The sequence below is a fragment of the Hetaerina americana genome, unplaced genomic scaffold, assembly GCF_022747635.1.
Source record: "Hetaerina americana unplaced genomic scaffold, ioHetAmer1.1.p SCAF_3, whole genome shotgun sequence".
NCBI classification, from domain to species: Eukaryota; Metazoa; Arthropoda; class Insecta; order Odonata; family Calopterygidae; genus Hetaerina; species Hetaerina americana.
This window is the reverse complement of record NW_027286874.1, coordinates 96,001,865-96,026,047: the sequence shown is the minus strand read 5'-3', so window position 1 is coordinate 96,026,047 and position 24,183 is coordinate 96,001,865.

The window sequence follows — 24,183 nt, the reverse complement described above, 5'->3', positions numbered from 1 at the left end:
AGGACGCCCGCCTCTCCCCCAAACCACTGGCTCATGCCCTAGGAACCCTTCCCAGCCTGATCCCCCCGACATAATCGCTCTTCTCATTGAGACGGAGTGGGGGGAGGGAGAGGAGAGCGCGGTGGCGGCGGCGGCAGTTGGTGGGGATGGCAAAATAAATGGCCCATCCACCTCCATGTTGATTACTTTCGAACTCTTTTCTTATCCCCTTTCCCATCCGCACAACCTCAAGCCAACTCCCGATGAATCCCCTCCCCTCCCATCCTCGAAGAATCTCCCCGCCCTCCCCGTCCCGCCTCTCCGCTGGCCATCCCTCCCACCATCGTTATAACCTTGCGGATAGACTTCGAACCCTTTCCTTTTTTTCTCACCCCCTCGCACCTCCCAGCTCCCACAAATTTCGCATTTCTTACCCGGAAGGGACCACGCCGCTCCCTTCCCCCCTCTCCTTTTGTATGCTTCCCTCCCCGCCATATAATGCCCGTGAATAATAGCTCTTTGTTCGACGGAAAAAATGTAATATTTAGAAAAATCAACATATTTATATCTGCGAGGGCTGCTTACCAAATGAGAAGGCGATTTGTTTTGTGTCCATTGAGGAATGATGGTTTTTCCGTTGCAGAGGAAGTTGCGATAAAGGGGTGGCTCATTTCTTTTGTTTCGCGCGAAGGAATCGGGAAAGAAAAATGGTCCTCTTTAATTACAGCGAAATAAACGGAAACGTTTCCCCGTTATCTTGTCAAGAAGTGAGACGTTTGCAAAAGAGCTTTGTTTGACGCCAGCAGTCCAATCATCTCAGCATGTTAACCATATTTACCCACTAAATTTATTCGCCAAATTAGTTATAGGAAGCTACACCAACTTTTCAGTACACGGACTAATCTGTTAAGAATACCTACTTTATGAAAGGAAGAGCCATAACATCAGTATTAGGAATCTTTAGCAATGGTTAACATATAGTTGTTCAAACTGGCTTACTTGTAGTCACATTATTTACTGGTTGTGGATTGGGATTGACGAATGTTATGCGCAGTTCAATTATAATACAAGGCATGAGTTTCTTACAATAACTAATATAATCCAATTGTTTATATCTAAGCTTTTCTTTCAATAGACTTACGTCCAAATTCAGAGCAAAACATCTTATTTTGACTGAGCTAAAACATATACGATGGGTAATCAACAGTGAAATTGTGCGATTTTATCCACCACAAATAATTATCAGAAAAATCGGGAGGAGCATGTTATATTTGATTATCTATTGTATATTCATAGAAAAAATAAATAAAAATTGTGAATCCAATTTCATTTTTTTAAATAACTGATATCCCCAAACGTATTTAAACGTATTATCTGTGAAAGGGAAAATTGCAATATCAGTTCATTTTTTAAGTGTTAAACGTGAATATTTATATTTATAAATATCATTTTTTCTCTATTTATCTCATAGCAAAATCTCTCTAAATATGAAATCCTTTCCAACCAAGTGAAGCACGCAGTTTAAGTATTAGTCATGTCTGGTCTTTTGATGCGAGGATTAACATTGCATTGTTATTCATGAATTCGCATGCATTATTACAGCATTGCATTGGAAATATAAGTACAATTGATCTTAAGATTTTTCAATTTAGTACAATAAGACTCAACTTCATAATGAGAGAAATCTATGTTAAATTCGCATCAAGACTTTTTATCTTAACATGTATTAGATTATCAAGAATACCTATTTATGACACATGCTAATTCCTGAAAATTAAAGATGCGCATTCATTTGTTACCTTTTCATATTTAACTTTTCTACTTCACGTGAAAATTCGCTCACTTTTTGCATTATAGTAAGCCAGTCAGTATGAAAATTGTTGTATACTGTAATTTAAAAATGATATCAATACCAACCTTATGTTAGTCTGTATAACATGGAAAACTACACAAAATTTATCGCAATAGAGCCTATTTATTTTATGCAATATATTTTTGCGATTTCTCACATTTATTTTAACTGCTTTTTAAGACATTCATTATGACTACGAATTAGTATGGTCCAGGTTTTAACTTAGCACAATTTACAACCCTGAAATTTGTAAAATATTCTTGTAGATATTATAATTTGAATTCCGCGCAATTAACGAAAAAGACTGCGTAGGATAGCAATCGCACACTTATTTTTACTATCAAATTGTGAGCCTCAGAATTAGCCTTGTTTTAATCTAAATTTTGATGTTGGTATTTCTTCAAAAATATTATCTTGAGGTAAAACTTAGCAAATTAAATAAATTACTTTTTATAGTTCAATTCATTTCATCATCAGTAGCTGTGCTTGTTTGCAGCTATATCAATTTTTTGCAGCTCTGATCATACATTTATCCGCAGTTTGGGCCTGCAGCGAGTATTTATTTATATTTTACAATGCCAACTTCAACACATAACGACTATATTGAATTAATTAGATGAACTGTTGGCTACCATTAATTAAAATTTTAAAATTAATGCAAAGCTTCGTTATTTACTTAATATATTTATATATTACGTAAAATTAAGAATATTTCTTAATTATCATGCATATGCGTTGTCTTAGAATTATTCCAGTAACTCCTTGATATCCTTCGGATTTGAGTTTCTTACGTGGTTTAAGTCTTAATAGTATAAAGAAAACTCACCTACACATCTACTCAATTCAAACACTCAATCATGTGATTAATATATTGCTAAATCGAAATTCCATTAAATGTAATTCTGCACTAAGAATTAATCGGAACTGTAATGAAAAATATTAATATAATTAAAATCATTTTCCAAACTTGTATAAGTTTGTAAAAATAATCTTAATAAAAAATATTAAAAACCAAATTATAAATTTGAATTTTCACGTAACTTTTCCATGGTATATCTTATGTTTACAGGAGTTACTTTTAGGCGGGGTAGTCAAGTGGATAGAACGCTGGGCAGCTCTACGGATAGTCCCGGCATTTAGTCCGGGGTAATGACTTTGGATAACTCCATTGAAAGTCCAGCCGGCGCATTTTTCTGGTTAGTAAAACATCGTGGGAATTTGAATGGCAGTATAGCGATATGAGACCTGGCGGTAATATGAGAATTTCACATGCTTATGGACCTCGTTCGGGGAAAGCTTTATTCCCCGCCGATGTAAACCGAACTCTAAATGGATTATTATCATGATGATGTACATTTCTAGCATAAATTTTTAGAAAAATGCGAAATACAATAGAAGGTAAATCAACGCATACAAAAATGATAACAAGTTTTCTAGAGAAGAATATAAATGAGAAAGTTACATTGTTTAAATCCTTTTTATTCCTCGGCGACCACATCACGATGCATTAATTACGTATTTCATCTATCTGTATCACTTTACTTTGAGGTTTTAAAATTACTTGGTATCCGGAAGTGTAATTTCGTACGGCTATCATCACTAAAATACAAGAACTTTGTGTATGCTTCTTGTAGCACACAATATAGTGAATCATCTCATATACTATCAAATAACTTGAGCTGAAATATCATTAATATAACTGTTTTCGATTTATGTCTTTCAAATCTCATGGTTTTAAATGAATACGAAATAATTTCATATATTTTAATTACTTTTACCAGGAAAAGTAACGCATAGGTAATCAATTTCCAAACTCATGATTTTCTTCTTCAGTTAACCCAATTTATTACGATATTTATCGATCATTTTCGTCGTATGGGCTGGGTAGCTAGGGTAAATATTATGTTCGGTGTTTCCACCATGCGAACTTATTGTAACAGCGTGTGCTCCCTGTTGATTGTAAGAAGTAATTTGGGGCAAGTACACGTTTTCCTTATAGAGTGACCAATCTCAAATTCATTGAGCAAACGGAGCCAGAAGAATTGCAGGCAATCAGTTACTTGTATGCTATTTTAACGTTTCGCCAATTGAGTGCTAATTTTACGTCACATGACTATGCAGAAAGGAAATGGGAAATTACATGTTATATTTCTTATTGAAATAATATGGATAGAATAAATAAAATGATGAATCCATGGTAGTATGGAAATTGCGACTAGAGCGAGTGGCTTCGTTGTCAACGGAGGAGTACAGCACTCCTCAGTTGGCTTCACACGGAGTTTATTTATATATTGACTTAATTGGGCGAGGCTAAGACTTATAGTCCCTTCTACCACCTAACTTTTACATTAAAGACGTTACATTGAAGACAAACACATACAGCCAAGTCCTAGATGGGAGAAAATCCACCTAGACCGGAATCGAACCCGTAACCTCTGGGTTGGAAGGCAAGGACTTTATCCCACCGCCACCGGGGCCGGCATCGAGTGGAGTAAAATAGGTAGAGGGTAAGATAGAATCAGAAAAGAGAGACAAAGCAGTGAAAATAGAGCCATGGAACGTAAGAAACAAATAGAGGACTAGGAAGTTGCAAAGCAAAAAACTGAGAAAAAAAGTGCATCAGGTATTTATTAAGAAAGAAATGACAAGACGAGAACTATGGCAGTGATAGATATGGAGTAAGTTTTCGTCGAAAGGGGAAAATTTTACTCGTTGCATCTGTTGTAGTGAGTTGAAACAGAATTGGGGAAGAGGGAGAACTGAGGAATCAAATCTTTAATGCTGTTGTTAAAACTACATCAAACTATAATTAATGTGAACATGTGAACTGTACTGATACATAAGAAGGAAATGACACAACCTTTCGGACGAGGACGCTCTGGTTGCCAAAGGAAGTTAGTAGTGGTAAAAAAAGAAAAATCGCAAGGAGAAACAAGTAGGAGGTAGTCGATAACCTTTGCAAGAAGAGTTTTAAGCTCTATCATATGAACTAATACGCAGGTACTCATGATATTTCCGATAGAAAATGAAATATTACAATTAGATATTCTACCGGTAAAGGTAGAGTTTCTATGGATGCAGCCTACACAATGATACACATTCCCTTACATCTCCTAACAAAGCACAACCTGAAATCCGACACTACAACAGCCCCTTCTTAAATTTCACATACTTCCTTCCTCCCCTTACCCAGTCCACCCTTTCTCGTTGGCTGAATCTTCTCTATCGCAATCTTTAACATTTCATTGCTAATAAAAATTTTCTGCATCCATTTTTTCTGCCTTCTTTGAATTTCTCCCGATAATCTCCTCTTCTCCCCTACCATACCTCCCACTTCCACATGTTTTCCTTTCTGTCAATTTCACCTTTTTCATCCTTCTCCACACCAACATTTCAAAAGCCTCTAGTCTACGCCTATCTATCAACTTGCTTCAACGATCGTGTTTTCACGCCACACACAAAACCATGCTTTATATTAAAGTTTTGACAAACCGTGTCATAGTATCCTTACTCAACCTCCGTATCATCCATTCCCTCCTTCTGGTAAAATTTTCTTTGCCCAACGCAATTCTTCTTCTAATGTCCACACCGTTTTGGCTATTTTGGTCCAAAACACTTCCGAGATAGAAAAAGGAGGAACCAAATTTTATTCTTTCATGGCAAGAGAAAGGTTTAGAAACAGCGTCACCCATTAAAACGCCTTGATGAAAATGTTGTGCATTTGCATAAAAATGCAAAACTTAATTCAATTAATTTGGAATGTAGGCTACATTTGCAAAAACAGGTTACAAGGTTTAGGTTGCAAGGACATAGCTTAAAATGGAAAGTAGATTTATGGTAAGGATTATAGATCCATAAAACGAAGTGAATATGAAGGATACTCAAGAGCGTATAGACTCTATTTTACCTTACCATTTGAGACTAGAAGAAGAAAATGTGAGATGGGGTTGAAACATCTTGGAAAATATTGATGATTGTGGAAATTTATTACACTAATTCCGTATCCCTATTTTCAAAACTGTGTTGAATTAACATGTAATAACGCATTGCCTATTGACATGAAAATATGACCTCAATTAAGATAAGCTTGATGAATCACCAAATTTGTAATTTTAATACTCAGAACCTACCGTACTGCTAAAAAGAAAAAATATTTTCTCTTCAAGCTGGCTGATTGCCCTCATAATTCTACCCAAAAAGTTTTATATCTTCATAATGAAGTCTGGAAATAAGGGAATATCCGTATTTTAAATTCTTTTTATAATTAGAGCGACTCCCTTTCACTAGAAAGACATCGAGAATTCTCATCCCGCTTGTTGAAGTCAACTATTATTTACGAGTTTGCTTTTCTATATGTCTACATTGCTAGGGAATAAAAACGAGGGTAATTTACTTCGCGATATTTTATTTGGATCAATGTAACCCTTTGACAATGAATTGGAAAATCATATCAGACAGATTATTTATGAAAATATGAGCGAAATAGCAGCCGGAGAGTTCTAACCACACGAAATGAAAAATATTTTCCAGTATTTTCTCCCGAGATCATGATGAGTTGGATATTTGAAGTCGAGCGAGTACAATATTACCTTAATGACTAGTTTTAGGGTAAAATTTGAGCTTCATAATTTTAAAATTCTTCATCCACTCTTTTACACCTAATGGTATTACATAAGTAGAGCACATTTCTAGAATTTATAAAGGCCTTCTACAAAGAATGTCAAAGTAAATACAAATTTAGAAGTAAATAGCATTGATAAAAATATCCAAAACTGGACTAGAGACTTTTTAAATGGCCGTGTACAAAAGGTAGTCAGATGTGGTGTTAATGGCTCTAATACAGGTATACAGTCACTTCAGGTGCTCACCACGTTAGTTTCGTCGGACCTCTTTTAATCCTACTTTACGTTAACGACATTTACTCCGTGGTTAATAATTAGATACTCTTATTTGGCGACGACGCAGTGGTTTACAGAGACGTAGTCGAGTAGAACAGATATAGTGGTTTCAGCAAACGACCTCAATGCCATAAACATTGGTGCGACACTTAACAATCAGGATTAAATTCTCAAAACTGCGCGGTGATGAATTACAGGAATAAAAGTAGTTCCATCCCGGAGGCCTACTGCATCAGAAATACCGAAAGAGAAAGTGTAGACTCAATTAAATACTAAGCTGATACCCTGGCGACCTATCCTGGTTGAAACATACGGGAAAACATATGTTTGTATGTATTTGCAGAAGTAACTACAGCTGTTCTCCAGGGAAATGTCATCAGATTTCTTTTATCCCTACTTCACGTTAACTACATTGATTCTGTAGTCACTAGTAAGATACGTTCGTTTGCCGATGAAAGAGTGGTTCATCGTGATATCCGTGATCCTGAGGATCACGGATATCACAGTGCCACAGTGGCTTTATCAGATAACCTCAATGGCATACAACTCTGGGGCGACACTTGGTAATTAGAGTTAAACTTAAAAAGTGTGTAGTCATAAGTTTTTGGAAAAAGAGTAATCCCCTCCTGAACGCCTAGAGCATCGGGAACACCGAAATGGAATGAGTACTCTCAATTGAATACCAAGGCGTACCACCACTCACAAACTCTACTGGGTGAAACACACACAAGGTATATATGGACAAGCTAACAAAAATTTAGGATTTATTATAAGAGTACTGCGTAAATGTGATGAAAAAGTCAAAGAAAAATGTCATCTGTCGCAGGTTAGGAATATGAATCTCATTTATGAACCTCATTTAGAATATGCTATAAGTATATGGGATCCTCACAAAGTTGAAAGGATTACCGAATTTGTTCGCTTGCAGCCTAGAGGAACTAGATAGTAAAATATTACAATGATAAACTGAGTAGTGCATCGACATCATTAGAGGAGATTAGAGGGAATCTTTCACAGAGCAAAGGTTAAATTAAAGATTAAATCTCTTGAATGAAATGGAAGGTTTCTTAAGCGATGATGTTTAAAATGTTTTATAAGTCCCATCTTACTACGGTAGGCGAAATTATGTAAATAAAATTAGGGAGATTAAGTGTAGAGCAGATAAATTTAAGATGCCATTTTTGCCATGAAGGTTAAGGGATCATAGTAACGTTATACGACCTCACCTGCGGGGAAAGTATTTTGCATCAAAAGTAGTCTCGTTTGAAATCACCCCCTGCTATGCACCCTAGCGGTGCTTTGCAAGGTAACATGTATGTAAATATGCTAATAATGAAAACAATTATTTAGTGCTAAATAAATGCTTAAATTAGAAATATAACTATCTTAAATATATTTCACAGCAGTTTGCACGCATAGTAAACCAAATTTCTTTTTATCTTGGTCTATAAACGAAGGGAGCTACGCGTGATTCTTGATCAAAAACTTATCAATTATAATATATTTCATCTCTTGACAGTAAGCATTGAATAGGCATTTTGTTCATGCACGTAGCAAATAGGTAAAGAATATTAATAGATTTTGCACCAATGGATGGGAACACCTCCTCATTGACATGACGGAACTTACTTAAGGAACCTACCTAAGGTAATGGGACAAGGCCTAGCTCCTCTAATAATTTTGATAAACTACTCAGTTCATCATAACAACGTTTTACTAATCTAGATCTTCTGCTCTGCACAAGATGCAATTCGGCCATAAAACCAACTTCTTGAGGATTGCATATGTTTACAGGATAAAAGTATTCTAAATGAGGCCTAACCAGCGAAATTCGAGATCTGTTCAAAAAGCATCACGAAATTTAAATTTCCGCGGGTTACGAGGATCTTATTTTCGATTTTTTTGTGGCGTTATGTTGGTACTTGTATCACTCACTTATCCCGAAAAGTTCGGCCATTTTCAATGTTCAGTTACTTGTTGACAGCTGTTTTCCATGGACGTGTTTTGGCTTGCCTTCGATTTTTGGCTGTTCCAAAAAATGGATCAAAGAATCTATATCAAATTTTGTGTGAAAAGCGAAATTTACTGTGCGGACAAATTCCAAATGCTAACTGTGGCATATGGAGAAGCTATCTTGGATCAAAGCAACGTTTATCGGTGGTATAAAATTTTCTCGGAGGGCCGAGAAGATGTGAACGACGGTGCATCAACAACCAACGAAAACATTGATGAAGTGAATAATATAGTATTGGGCAATCGTCGAATCACCGTAGGAGAAGTTGCTAATCTAAACATATCGATTGGCTCGTGTCATTCGATGTTTACCAATGGTTTGGGCATGACACCGATCGCCGCGAAATTCGTACCAAAATTGTTCAATTTCGACCAAAAACAGCAACGCATTAACATTGCTAATGAGGTATTGGATTCTGTCCGCGACGACCAAAATCAGCTCCAGATGGTCATAACTGGTGACGAAACATGGGTTTATGGTTATGACTTGGAAACTAGAGCTAAATCATCCCAATGGAAGCTGTAGCACGAGCCAAGACCGAAAAAAGCGCTCCAAGTTCGGTCGAATTTGAAAGTTTTGCTTACAGTTTTCTTCGATTGCAGGGGCATAGTTCATCATGAGTTCTTGCCTAAAGGTAGAACGGTAAATAAGCAATATTACCTGCAAGTTATGCGCAACATGCGCGAAGCAATCCGCCACCAACGCTCGGATTTGTAGAAGAACAAATATTGGCTCTTGCACCATGACAACGCCCCTGCTCACGCCTCGTTACTTGTTCGCAAACTTTGGCCAAAAACAACGCACTAAAGATGCCGCAGCCACCGTATTCCCCAGATCTGCCCCCCAGTGACTTTTTCTTGTCCCTGAAACTGAAGAGGCCCCTAAAAGGACGACGCTACGCTACGATTGACGAGATAAAGACTGCATCGAAGGAGCAGGTGGACAAGATCACAAAAAATGATTTTTGAAGTGCTTCGAGGATTGGAAAAAACGTTGGCACAAGTTCATCATATCTAATGGGAATTGCTTAGAAGGGGACAAAACAGATATTCATGAATAAATAAATAATTTTTGAAAAAACATAAATGATACTTTACGCGGTACTTTATGAACAGACCTCGTATAGCATCGTCTATAACGCTATCGTCTCATTTATCCAATCTTCTAATAAATCCTATTTTTTATATTTTCCATGTTCATACCCAATTTATATATTTCGTACTCAAAGAGCAACTCCCCTAAAATAATCTAATGATTCAGAGAAAGTAGAGGTAAAGTAAACTTCCTCACGTAAATACTTTCTCGGACTTTCTTACCAAGAAGATGCCCCAAGAAAAAAGGTGAAAAGTCTTGGCTGGGAAACTTGAGGGCAGCTATAATGGGAAAAGAGCAATTGACTAATTGTCAAATAATATATTTTACGATCACGCCGTCCAAGAATGACGCCCATGATTTTATGGGAAGTCACCTTCACACGTGCTTAGCTAAGAAAGAACAATAAATCAAAAAGGAACCACTCGGCGGCCTTGCCCTCCGTTACAATCCCCCATAATTATGGCTTTGCAATTAAACTCTCCGTGACATACAAGTGTGCCGTGGCACAACCGTAGGGAAACATTTCTTTAAGTAGTCATTTATCGAATATGTTCAACATATTCCGGCGAGATGTAGTGGAAGTTCGTCATTATGAAAAATATTTTCACTTTTCCACTGATTTATTTTTGGCGTGCAACACGTTTCAGTTCATCGAACCATCCTCAGGCACAAGGCAAGATTTAAATTGTGATACATCATATTTATACCTGTTTGAGGAAGGGGGAGGAAGAAAAGAGTGAGGAGTTAGGTTAGCGGGGACAAAGTAGGTAAATATGGAAAACCCAAAGAAACAGAGAAACTAAAGAAACGGAGAGGTAAAAATAAGGGGGAAGATAAGCACATGTGGTCATTACTGAGAGGACGTCGGCAGGTAGCTGGTATCATGGCGGTAGGAAGGAGGGAAGAATAAAGAAGAATTAAGTGGGAAGGGGACATGGAAGGGATAGAGGCAGGTTGAGGGATGAGGTATAACTGATTCTAAGATGGACCTCATCAGGAAGGATTGTCTGACATACTGAGAGTGGAGGGTAGGGGGTTGTTGGATGGGAAAATACGCGGGGGGTGGAGTCAGTTGGAAAGAGGGAGGTTCACTTTGCTGTGGACATGAGGTTCAGAGGAGAAAAGAGTGGTTTATAAAAATACTGTCATTTAAAATAGCATTAATATTTAATTTTACAATTTCAAGTTGCTCTAAAAGATCAAGTCTTTTACCCTTATTTTCGTAGTGTAGAATCTAAGGATTAAATTTACATGAGTGGGATGATAGTAGTAGATGCTTAGCTAGGAGTGATGTTTCATCAAAAGTCCTCCAGTATCTTCCATTTTCTTTTATTCTAGTCTTAAAACGTCTACCCCTCTGGCATATGTAGCACATGTCACAGGAATGGGGGAATGTCACACATGTCAACTTCACTATGTAAATGCCAGATTTTAAGAGGGTTCGAGTTTGTCTTTGTTACGGTAAAGGCTTTTCCATAGAGTAAGCGGATTATGTAATGATATATTTAGCTTTCTTTTATTACATTTTCAGGTAATCTTATTGGAAATATCACCTACAAAAAATAGACGGCACCACTTTTTGGGATTTTCTTGTATGGGATTAAAGGAGCATTGTATGGGATTAAAGGAACGGTGAAATAGCTTTATATTTTAGTGTAAACACTGTGGCCAATCTCTTAAAGAAAAAATTAAAATCAAAAGCTATTTCACTGTTATGCACTCTTACTCACTAATTTTTACTTTAAAGTTATTGATGAAAACCAAGCACGGTTTCCGAAAGGGTAAATCCTAAGAGACTCAGCTTGCGCTCTTTGTTCATGATATTTTTGGTTCGGGAGAGAGCAATGTTCCAATGGACACGGATTTAAAAAAAACTTTCGACAAAGTACCTCATAGTAAACTACCCACAAAGCTAGACGCCTATGGCATAGATAAAAATGTTCTGGCTGAAATATAGACGTTTTGAATTATTGCGTGCAAAGGTAGTGTTAGATCTGATGCAATAAAGTCATTTCCGGCGATCCCCAGGGCCGTGATATCGGACCTCTTTTATTCCTACTTCACGTTAATCACGGGTAAGCTCCGTAATTAATAGTCAGATTCGTTTATTAACCAACGATGCAATGGTTGACAGGGATATTCGTAATTCTGAGGATAAAGTAAATTTAGCAGATGGCCTTAATACTGTACAACGTTGGTGCGGCATTTGGCCGTAAGAACAACAGCTTAAAAATGTCTGTCGTAATGAATTTTTGGAATAGAAATAGTTACCAACGGTGTCAGTAATACCGATTTAGAGGGTCTAGACTCGATTAAATTACAGATTAAACCTCTTGCATGAATTGGAAGGTGGTCTCTTTAACGATGGTATTGTAAATGTATGATTAACCCCATCGTACTCCGATAGGGGAGAAAATGTCTATAAAATTAAAGAGATGAATTGCACAACAGATAGATTAAAGATTTAAGTTTTCCCACGCACGATAAGGAAACAGAATAACTTAATCCGGCCGCGCTAAGGGGGAGTGCCGACTTTCCAAAAGCCTACCTTCGGAACAGTCGCTGCGCGGAATACCTTTCGTTTGGCTCCTACCCTTCGGCCTATCTGGTGATACAATGGGAGAACCTACCAGGAGAAAATATCATTGTACCCATCAGCACAGATATAGAATTCGTCAGAACGCACAAGCCCTTCCACCTCGTCAAGCATATAGTCCATGGAGAGAGATGTATTTATTTTTATTTAAAATTATTTCCGCACATAACTTCTGCGCGCGCTTGTGTTTATGATTGAATCACCCCAAGAACCTATACTCTGATTAAATTTGTGGGATTCCATAAGTATAGAGGATAAAAGAGAAGCACCTGGAAGATTCCCGTAAATACCTGTATTCCATCGAGAACATACTTTCGATGTTACGCATCACCACGAGGCTGCCTAAATACCAAAATCATTGCCGTAACTAAAAGAATTAAGTAAAATTACCGCTTATTTCTTTTTTTACTTTCGGCCCACTCTATGGCTGAGGTTTATAGAATATCATTCAATAAGAAGAAAATTGAAAATGACTCGTTAAATAACTTCCTATTAGGACAAAACTTAGTTAAAAATCCAGCGATAATTATGATTTGCCTCCAAACCACCATTCTTCTTTTACACAAGCAATCTCTAGCAAACTAGGGAAATTAATCTTTAAAAATCTTTTGCCTGGGCAACAAAATTGATTATTTTTAGTTTATCAACTAATTACTCCATGAAATACTAAAATAACGCAAACCTGGTATAAAATTAGGCGAACAGAAAGATAAAGATGTTTTAAACTTATTTTAATTATCATAAATGTGTATTCCCAAAAAAGCATATACACCAATATAGAAATATTCACTCATAAAATAGTGATATTTTATGTGATAATAGGTCCTCTAATAGCTCCTAAAATAGTGCTTGATGTAAAAGATAATTTTATTATTATTAAGTGATATTCTATGGGGCAAATATCTAAATGCCGCTTGCCTTTATTGTGACGCATTTAAAAAAATCTAAGTCGTATTAACCCATTAAATATTTCCATGAAAAATGGCTAAAAAACCCGAAAGGTTGTTCGTTTTAACTGAATTCAGCCTACAACTAGCCTAAGCTGTCATTTCTTGTAGACACATAGGTTAAAATTATTGTATATGTCAAGTAATATTTAAATGCTAATTTTCATTTTCAAAATTCCCTGTTCATAATTTATCAAATAAAAATATACAAATGCGCTCAAATCGTCCTCAAAAGAATATATCTATATATATATATATATATATATATTAGACATAACTCTTATAGGGGGACACCTATATTTTTGCGATTAACATGCCCTTAATTTGCACTTAGGGATTTGGCCCGCAAAATGCGAAATCACACGCGGCGCAAGCGGACAGATTGTGGTGATTTATTTTAAATTTAATTTATTCGAAAAAAAGCGGTCAGTTTGGGTCACCGTTACTTACAACGGAGAAGTTTGAAGCAAAATTTTAAGCATCCTATCTAAATTTGAATAAAATCAAAAGATATTTAATATAGCCATCGTGTTCCCTCCTCCCCCACAACTGTCGCCGCGATTGATTAATTGCTCCGCAGAGAAGCACTCCTTTTTTTCGGCTTTCAAACTGCTCTCAAGATCGCAGGACGACGACGGAGTACACACACATCCGAGCACGCACACACACACATACACAAACACACGCACGCACGTGAAACGGACACCGCACCGATTCTCCTTTTTTGTCAAGTCGTAACGGGATGGAGAGTGGGGTTGGGTGGGGATAGAAGGCAGCGTTAAAATATGAAAGAGCGAAGAATAAACACTGCCGCGGCCCTAATGCGTCCCTCCTTTACATAACTCCAGAGCCAACCAACCCACCTTTTTCCCCTTTTTTCGGCGTTTCTCCTCGTGTGGGGAATCTCAAAAGGGCGTCTCACTTATTTCGATCTGTCACACGATTCGTCTCCCTTCCGCGCTCACAACCCTCGTGACAATCTCATCCCGGCCATCCCCACACGTGAAGCCTCCCCCTGTCTCTCTCTTTCTCTCCCTCTCTCTCTCTCTTTCTCTCCCTCTCTCTCTTTCTCTCATTCTCTCTCTTTCTCTCCCTCTTTCTCTTTCTCTCCCTCTTTCTCTTTCTCTCCCTCTTTCTCTTTCTCTCCCTCTTTCTCTTTCTCTCCCTCTTTCTCTTTCTCTCCCTCTCGACTTTTCCAGTTCCGCCCCATCCTTCCTCACCACTACCTCGACGTTCTCCTAGCTTTTCTCTTCGAAATGCCGTCTCACTGCGTTTTCCATCAACGTTTATCTCCGCGCATATTTCTGCTTTTATCGCAAATGCGCATTTTACATTCTTCCTCTTTTCAACAATCCTCTACGCTCTCACGTTCTCTAATCCACACTTTCCTCTTCATTTCTCATCGCTTAGCGATTAAAACTATAAAAAATAGCGTTAGAATTGATAAAGCGCAATTCTCCTTTCATCTTTGCCCTCCCAAGAATTTATATAAAAAATAAAATATAATTTTTAGGTAAAGTAATTTTTCATCACCATAGATTTCGTTTGTTAGACTACTGACCGGAGGGCCCGGGTTCAATTCTCGGGCAAGCCTTTCTGGGAATTTGCAGCTCCACCCAAGCTATGTAATTTTTCGGGTACTAGATCTTCGTGGGAAACCGTAACCGGCACAAGAAAGGTATTGCCACCCCTCCTGAAGTGTTAATTTCACACGCCGTCGGGCTAAGTACTGGGTGAACTCTATCATCACCTACAAAACCGACCTTCGGGTTGATTACTCATGTCTGTTTATATGGATTTCAGATATATAATATTATCCAAATTATTTCAACTGTGTAAAGTTTTCACTACTGAATCATGGTTTTTGCCTATACCTTGCAATGAAATATTCTCCTTCTTTCTTTTCTAATTCTTCCTCTAGTGTACTTCTATGCATTCCAATTTTTTGGTCTGTACATTTAGAATTTTAATCGGTAGGCCATCCAAAATTGACGTTTGCATCTTTTTCTCGAGATGCGGTGAATACATTGTGTTATTTCCACCAAATATACGGTGTTCTTTGTGCCTACATGGCGATATCAAAGATATTTAGAGTGAATATACTAGAAATACCTCAATTGTATTCTCAATTAAGCTGTTTTAAGTTAAGATAGTATAAACAATCTATCCATTGCACTTTTAACATTTGTTTTTAAGCCCATTTTCTAATGAACTTCGGTGACATCCCCTTTACTAGCCGGCGAAAAATAACAATAAAAATGATAAGAGAGAAATGGACAAAATGGTGTTAATTAGCATCAATAAAAAAGGAATCGGAACTAAAAGGCAAAAATACGGAAACTGCAGCACTGCCACCTGAGAGAAGATGTCTCAATTTTTAACGCTCGAGATTAGTTCAAACGAGAGAACAAAAAAGACAGGCGCGAATCAAAATTCAGCCGTGGACGCACTTTTTTGCGTCGATGTCACTCTCTTCCTCCTACGCCATTCTTTTGTTCTCACTCAGCAGCCCTCAGCACTGCACCACATTCCTTCGTTTTCCACACGCCCCCCCCCCCCACAATGCGCTTCTCCCACTCGCCACCTTTCTCCGAAACTTTTATCCCACGCATTCTTTCCCTCCTCTCTTCAATTCCCTCTCTCCGCGTGTCCATCCAACCACTCCTCCCCTCTCACACTGGGGAACTTCCCACCCTAATCTCTACCGTGTCCCCTGCACCCCCGTGTCTTCGCCTCCCCCCCCCTCTCCCACTTCGCCCCCCCTCTCCCTCTCTTCCCCACGTATTCACCCGCTAATGGAGAGCACCCTCTGCCGACACCGTCTCTTCTTCCCCACCACCCGTCCTCCTCTTCCCGGCACATGCGTGGAATGAAAAAAAGGGAGAGAGAGAGAGAAGGGGGGAGGGGAAAGATTTTCATTTTTTAAAAGCCGAGATTAATGAATCGCCATCGAATCGTTGGCCGTAGGAAAGTCACACGCGCTCGCACTCTCAGCTGCAGCCACCTCCCCCATTATACCCCCCTCCTGCCCAACACATAACCCACCTCCCCTTTGGGTTCTCCTTTCAGCCACATCCGACACGGAGCTCTCTCTATGTATAGCTATGCGAGGCGCACCGCCACCCGCCGCCGTGGGCCCGTGTTAACCTCCACCTCCTCCTTACGCACAACACTCCCCTCCCTCACACACACATACACATGCACAATCCACTCCCTCCCTCTCCGACTCACCACCACGTCATCTCTTTCATCCACGACGATCCCCTCCCCGACTCCCACCCTTCCCTCCCGCCGCCTTTTCCCTCCTCCTCCATCCCTTTGACTCCTCCGTCCCTTTTGTCGCGCTCATATTTATATAAACCATTTTTTAGCCGGTCTCCTTACCCCCGTGCATGCACGCACGGAACCATTCATTCTTCGGCACAGCTCTCTCTCCCTCTCTCTTTCTCTCCTCGGCAAGCGGGGCGAGGACCTCACGATATGAAAATCAAAGTCTAAGGGCGGTGGAGGGATGCGAAATGGGAATCTGTCTCCGTTGACGGCGATCAAAAGAGGTTTGCTGCTCTCCTTCCCTCGGCCCCTTCCCACCCCACGATTACTTCCCTGAAACCCTTCCGCCTCCGTGAGGCGCGCCCCCACCTACCTCTTCACCGATCCAGCCGTATTTACCTGACGACACTTCCCCGTACGACCCCCCAAATGAGTGAACGCGGCCACCCCTCTCCGCCCCTTCCGCGCGTCGAACTGTTTCTGCCCGCCTCCTCCCCCACCCCACCCCGTCCTATCCATTACCCATTCCTCCTCCTCCCCCACTACCCCACTCTCTTTGTACCCCCCCATCCCCGCCTCCCTCTCCCTATCTCACTTATTCCCTCCACCTCAGCCGGTTGACAAGCTTTGAACCAATCCGGCAAACAAACACAAACAAATGAAAGCGGAGATGCGAGCGAGCCCGGAGGAAGATCATGGCTGGATTCCGATCCGTCATAACATTCAGGAGGAGACTTGATGGCAAAAAAATTATCCTCGCCGTTCCAGCGATCTTTTTTCCTCTATTTATATTCGTACCATCCATCCATCGGGTCCGTACGTACGTCAATCCTGTGGTATTTTTACTGCGGCCAATGAGCGGCCACTAGCAAGACGCCAAAGTGGACGACGAGGAGGCGGAAAGGTCTTCAGCCACTCAAGGGACCAAAAAGGACGGACGATCTCGGGCGAAATGCCTTGCAATCAAAGGATCATACTCTCCCTCTCCACCGGCTATTAATGCACGATTAATACGTACAGTTCTTGAAAAGCAGTCCGCGTTCTGACAGCTATTCTTTGCAAGCTTTTGATAACATGTAACTGAATTTAAAATTGAATCATTCAACCTTAGCTTTGCGAATATCAAAGTACCTTTCCATGTTTACTTTAGTCATTGTTTATTATATACTTAAGCTGTGCCTCACAAGAGCGTTAAATGTCTTTAACTTACCCGGAGATCATAGCATAGATCTTCCTAAATAATCTTCGCGCGTTAGAAGTAGTCGTTTGCCCAAGGGGACCTAACAAACCTCATTCTCCTAGTGACATCCAAACGGCGGTCCAATAAGGGGGTCCTTTCAGCCTTTCAGAAAAAATTCCCTTCTTGGCGCCCCAGTCCGTTACCACCAGCACATGCTAAATAATTGTGACTCTATCTAGGTTAGTCTACATCGTAGGAACCTACTTAACTTATTGTATCTATCGTAAGTAGTGACCCAGTGTTGCTACCCACCTCGTAGTTGTCAAGCCGGCTTGAATTCTAAAAAGTCAAAACATGATCGTACATATCAGAATATATAAATTTGATTGCATAAGACCACAGGGATTTTATTTTGTCACTTTATGCTTCACCATAAAAATGGACTAGATGATGATGATAGATTCCGTTCAATGGGGAATATCATGTGATGCCAAGGATTTGAGTTTACTCCTACATTGCTCCATCTGGCTGGACGACGGTTTCGGTGCCATTCCAGTCAGCACCTTAGCTATGAAGCTTAGGACTGATGTTGACTTTAACGCTAAGAAAACCGTCGTCCAGTGGTATGGAAGAATGCGGGAGCAACCTAAAAACCTTGGTGCCATCTGTATATGACCACGGAAGCCTTCATGTCAAGAGGAATCTCATTCCATATTAGATATTCAGTACGAATTCCATTGACAAGAATATTCCATACCGAAATTTATCGCATCCCGTAAAAAGTTTAATTTATCTTTATAATCTGATGAAATTCAAGTAATCAAAATTTTAGCATTCAAACTTGTCTAATTCGCTTCCAAGTTTCCTTTCAAACAAGACAGCATTTCGAACGGAAATAACTCAAGATCCAAGATAGCTAAATGGAAATGAATGCTGAAAGAATATAAAGAACACCGTTTAGGTACGGAAATTGTATTTCTCCTGTCAAAAATTATTCATTTCCTTATAACCCGCGGCTGTTTAGGGAGAAGTGTCGTCAATTAGCACATTTTCCAAGTAGTGTAAACTCAAAATGGATACGCATCGTAAGGGGGTTTGCAAGGTGTGTGTGTATGTCTGTAAGCATGTGTATGTATGTATGCATGTAGGAGTGTGTGATAGATATACACGGCATAAAAGGAAGCCCGAAAATGGGACAGAGTGGCGAGGAAGAGAGAGAGAGAAAGCGATGGAAGATGAAAATAGGGAAGGGGCAGAGAGCGAGGTATGGGCCCATTCTCTTTGTAAGAGATGATTTGATGGTGTGACGTACGCTGCGGGTGGTCTTGGAATTGATGCCCAAGAATGTTGAAGGATGGAAATGAAAGAGGGAAAGGAGATGAGGTTCCGGGCTGCGATTGGAGGCTGGGGACGAGGGCGAAAGGGAGGAAGAAAGAGAGAGAAGGGTGGAAGAAGGAGGAGGAGAGAGTTTCGGGGGAGGAAGAAGAAACGGAGAGGTTGCAGGAAGTCAGAAAATGAAAAAAGATGATGAGGAGGATGAGGAGACGTGAGTAGCGAGGATAGAGGTAGGGGGCAACGGAGGAGGAGGAGCACGAATGCAAAGGAAAAGGAAGGGGAATGAGGGAGACCAGAGGGGGCGGGGGTTGGAAACGGGGAGGGTGGAGAAGACGAAGAAAGGAGTGTTGGAGGAGGTGGTTTGGGGAGTGTTGGGGATGGCGGGTGGTGGCGGTGGAGTGTAAGAGGGCAGAGGCAGGAGCGGGAGTTTTCGGAGGAGGTGCCGTCATCGGTTGGGAGCCATAAACGCGTACACTTTGGCTCACCCGCCGTCGTCAAGGCAGGATACAAATGATGGTGTGTGACCTATTCGGATGTGTTTTTGTGGGCCGGGATCCATGATCTGAAAGGGTGGCTGGCTCGAGGGGAGGACGAAGGAAAGGGAGGTAGGGAAAAAGAGAGAGAGAGAGCTTAAGGTTCTGTCGTGAGGGGGGCTGGTCAAGTGAGGGATGGAAAAGGGGAGTTGCCTCTTCAGGAGTGAAGACTGACAGGAAGGAAGAGGGAGTTGGGGCGGGGGAAGAGGTGTGGAGGGACGACCCTTCCCGCTCCCTTCCCATCGCCTCCTGCTGAGTGCTCCCTCCCCCTATTCCCCGTCTACCCGGTCCACCATCTTCAAAAGTCCGTTATGGAGACGCTCCCCGGAGAGTGCGTGGAATGATGATTTTTGGCAAGGCCTTGCAACAAGGTAGCGCCATTACACCAATCCTCTTGCTACGTGGCGCCCGTCAACATCTACATAAACTAATGCCTTCCCGGGGATTTTTTCTCAGAGTTTCCACGAGTGAGCTGAAATCAACGATTTTTTCATATTTGATTCATTTCCCATTGCAGTGCAGCACCATAAAGACGATAAAATGTTCCTTTTCCTGGCATCTAGTCATTTGAGAGAAATTTTGCTCATGTTTAATTACCAAGAGAGGACAACATATACCTAAGAAAAGTAATTTTTACCCACAATTTATTGGGCACTACCTCTCACTTTTTGTTATTCTTGAAATTTTATGTGTCCTGTTTTCCAAATTAATATTTCATTTAATTCTTATGCATGGATTGAATTTACGCATTAAAATGTTTAAAAGACGAAAATTTGGGATTTTTGAGTCGGTCAATGAAAGCAGTGAGTGGATGCATTTACATGTATGCTTACCAACAAACCTCCTTCCCGAGTAAGCCATGCTGCAGCATTCTGTAAGCCAAAAACTTAAAATACAGCGTTCTGCCTTTTAATCTGAAACTCTCTTTAAGTAGTTTATCCATTCATGCCATCAAAATTACAAAGCTTCACTAATTGAATTCTACTGAAAAGGCGAAGAAAAAAGCAAAGTTTAAATTATGAATCACAATTATGAAATCAATTGATTTAGTCATCACGCAAATGGTAAAGAAAAGATATTGTAATATTAAATATTCATTAGGCAAATATTTGGGAGTCAATCCTACCCACGGACCGCACAGTAATTTCAACTCTAGCGACAGCTTCAGGGTTAAAAAACATTAAACTACAAGGTAGTAACGAAAGCAAATATGAGTGGATCCCTTCTTCAACCCTTACCAAAACTCTTCAATATTTTTTAGCCGCAAATTTTGTTTCAAATATTATTTTAGTGTTCAACTGATTCAAAATCAAAGCCTTGAAATCAATGAAATTGGTTAAAATGGTTAACGTGTTTCATTTTCACATAAGGGCAATGTGGAATAATTATTGAAGTATGAACAAATGATAAAAGTTCGAAAAAAATATGCATTAATGGAACTCTTATGCGAATTTACTTCCATTTGTTTTTATTTGCCTTATATTTTAAAAATATTCTAATTGTAGTTTAATAAAAGCAATCAGCACCTGCTGACAAGTCCAACATTGGATATAGGAGGGCCAGGCAATATAAATATAATAATTGCCATCGATATAAAAAATTTTTAACAATGATGAAAGTTATTTGAATATTACAGTTAAATTATAAATTTTAACAGTTGAAACTCAAAACACGGGGTAATTGCGTTGCAATATTTATTTTTTCATTGAATATAAGGGACAATCGTTTTAAATATCGAGTAAAATAGGTTTTTATTTTTTTCTTGAAATGATTTTGTACGTCTAACATACGTTTCTTTTTCAAATTAACATTCTTATAAATATTTGACATCTAGAGTTATTTTTACGGTTAGTGCAACAATATAGTTGTGAAAAGTAGCACCTCATTAGATACATAGGTGCGTCTACTCAGTGCCCCGCAACCTGATGCAAGAGTTTCAGGCAGACATTAGGATAATGACCACGATAAAGAGAGGGAATCTGCAAGAGGGATTGTGTTTAAATGCATCATAATTGTCCTCTTCTCATATTGTTAACATGTATTCATTTAGTTTTAATCCGAAAATCGACATTTTGGCCTTTATGTAGGATTTATTAAACATTAAAATAACAGCAAAAACAAATTCAAATGCTCAGTAAGGAGAGAAACTCACCCAGGCCGGAATTGAACCCGTGACCTTTATTGGTAGATATATATCATTGGGGTCCGTTTTTTAATGTATTCACTTATTATCCTCTAATCATTGTTTAAACGTGCTTGATTAGAATGAGGATGAAATTACTTCCACGCTTTAAAAAGAAAATAGGCTAGACTATGCTTCCTCTTTGATTGATTAACATATTTATTAATAGGTTAAATCTGGCATTGAACCCTAAATTCGCAAGGACTACCCTGTATTATGATGGCTGCATGATGACATTATTTTGGCTTAGTTTTTCACAAACCGGGTGGTTTGGCATTCTGTGGGATTGTTAAATCATTACTTTCTGTGCCGAACTGAAAATTCTAATAGCATGCTGAGGCTCAAGTAAATCAATGATTTCATTTGTTTTTCATTTTTTCATCGCCTTTTTTTCAAAAGGGAGTTTCACAAAAACTAGCTTCAATATGGGCTTGATAATTTGATTTTCCTTTTAATTTATCTTTAGTTAAATTTACAGTAATAGTATAGTATAGTCACATCTAATTATCTCATATATTTTTGAAACATCCGAGAATGTTAGTGCAGTGCTGGTACCTTCCTTTTTTTCTGAACCGCGTTACTGTACTCGTATATTACCATATGTTCTTTGTTTAACCTGTATAAAGTCTAAATGACGATAAATTTAGAAGTTATTTTTTTCTTTAATTTTTTAGTTCTCTATTCAAGGTCTTTCACAAACGATTAACAAGAAGAAAACAATATATGCCAGTCATAAATTATTTGCAATGGATATTTCACCAAATATAATGCGAATTGATGGTGACATCCAATTCACGTAGCAAGCAAAACCCATTAGAAGCCCTTTGAACGCATAGTGGTATGCATATTCTCTTTTGGCACGTATTACCACAGATTATTTAGTATGCGCTTTCCATGAATACTGGATAAATCACTAAAAGGATTTCTTTTGCTTTATAAATCACCAAATAAGCAACCAATGGATCACCATATTATTTAAAATATACTAATCAAAGAGAACCCCTGCTACAGTTTCAACGGATGTTTCTGCCATAGAAGAATGAAAGGTGCATACACGCACTTTATATGTCTCATGCCAGGCGGCCGTAAAAAATGGCAGGCGTTAAAATCACCAGAAGCTAAATTTTATTGGGTGGAAGATTAATTTACATTTTAGATACGCTAAATATAACTATTGTTATTATTTATTTGCTATTTGTTGATATTAGCTTCTTAGTGATCAATAATTACGATTTCAGTCTAGCTTATCTCTTTCTAAGCTTTCAATAAACAGTTACATTTTGGAAGAAGTTTTCACAATCAATTACCTCGGTAATTAAACCTATTAATCAATATTTAACCACCAAATTTTATTCAATGATGCATTGAAGCCCCATTTAAAATAAATTATGGTTATACAGGTATATTAAACTTAAATCATTCTAAATAATATTAATCAATAATAAGACACATTTCTTTCATATATACGTATCTTCCATGAATACTCATAAATGCTCGAAATAAAGCTCTGTTAATGAGTGCCAACAAATAACAGCTGTTTTTAATAAATATTAAGATATGTGTGATTTCGTTACCAACACTGATAATTTCTAATAAAGCAATCCTACTCTCTATATTTAAAAAACAGAGTTCCTAAGGATAAAAATTTAATTTTCATGTACCATAAAAATGTTTTGCTGAATTTACTCTACCAAAATAAATGAACTATGGAAAATTAGCCATCCAATCATTAAAATAATCCTTTAAAAATTATAATTTGGCAATGTTCAAAAGGTGGAAATCACTATAGTGTCAATAAGAAAATGAAATATAAAGGTTTGAAATGCACAAATCTAGTGATTCTCATCGATTAACTTCAGGTCGTTTATTGAAATAAGTTACCTATTTTAAACTTCATGTAGTAATAATATCTTGGTTTACACACTTATTTTCTTTTCTTTTTATTCTGATGCTTTTCTTGCCGTTTTCATACGCTTGAGAAGTTTTAGGATTATAGTTACAGCGCCTAGAGTAATTAGTGATTTTAAACCAGGGGGTAGACCTTTAGCATAACGATTAGCTTGACATATATGCCTTCAAAATTCAAAGAAAGCAACACCGCTGTCAATTTTTGGACCTCGTAAAAATGGTTTTGCCAGCAATAACCAAAACTTAAGAAACTAATGAGACATTCAAAGCCAATCTACAAAAATACGCCCGAAAAAAATTAATACCACAACAATGTTATGTGATTAGTTTAAACCGCATACAAGTTGTATATTGGTAAATAATAATGTATAAGTAATATCAAGTAGTTTTATTA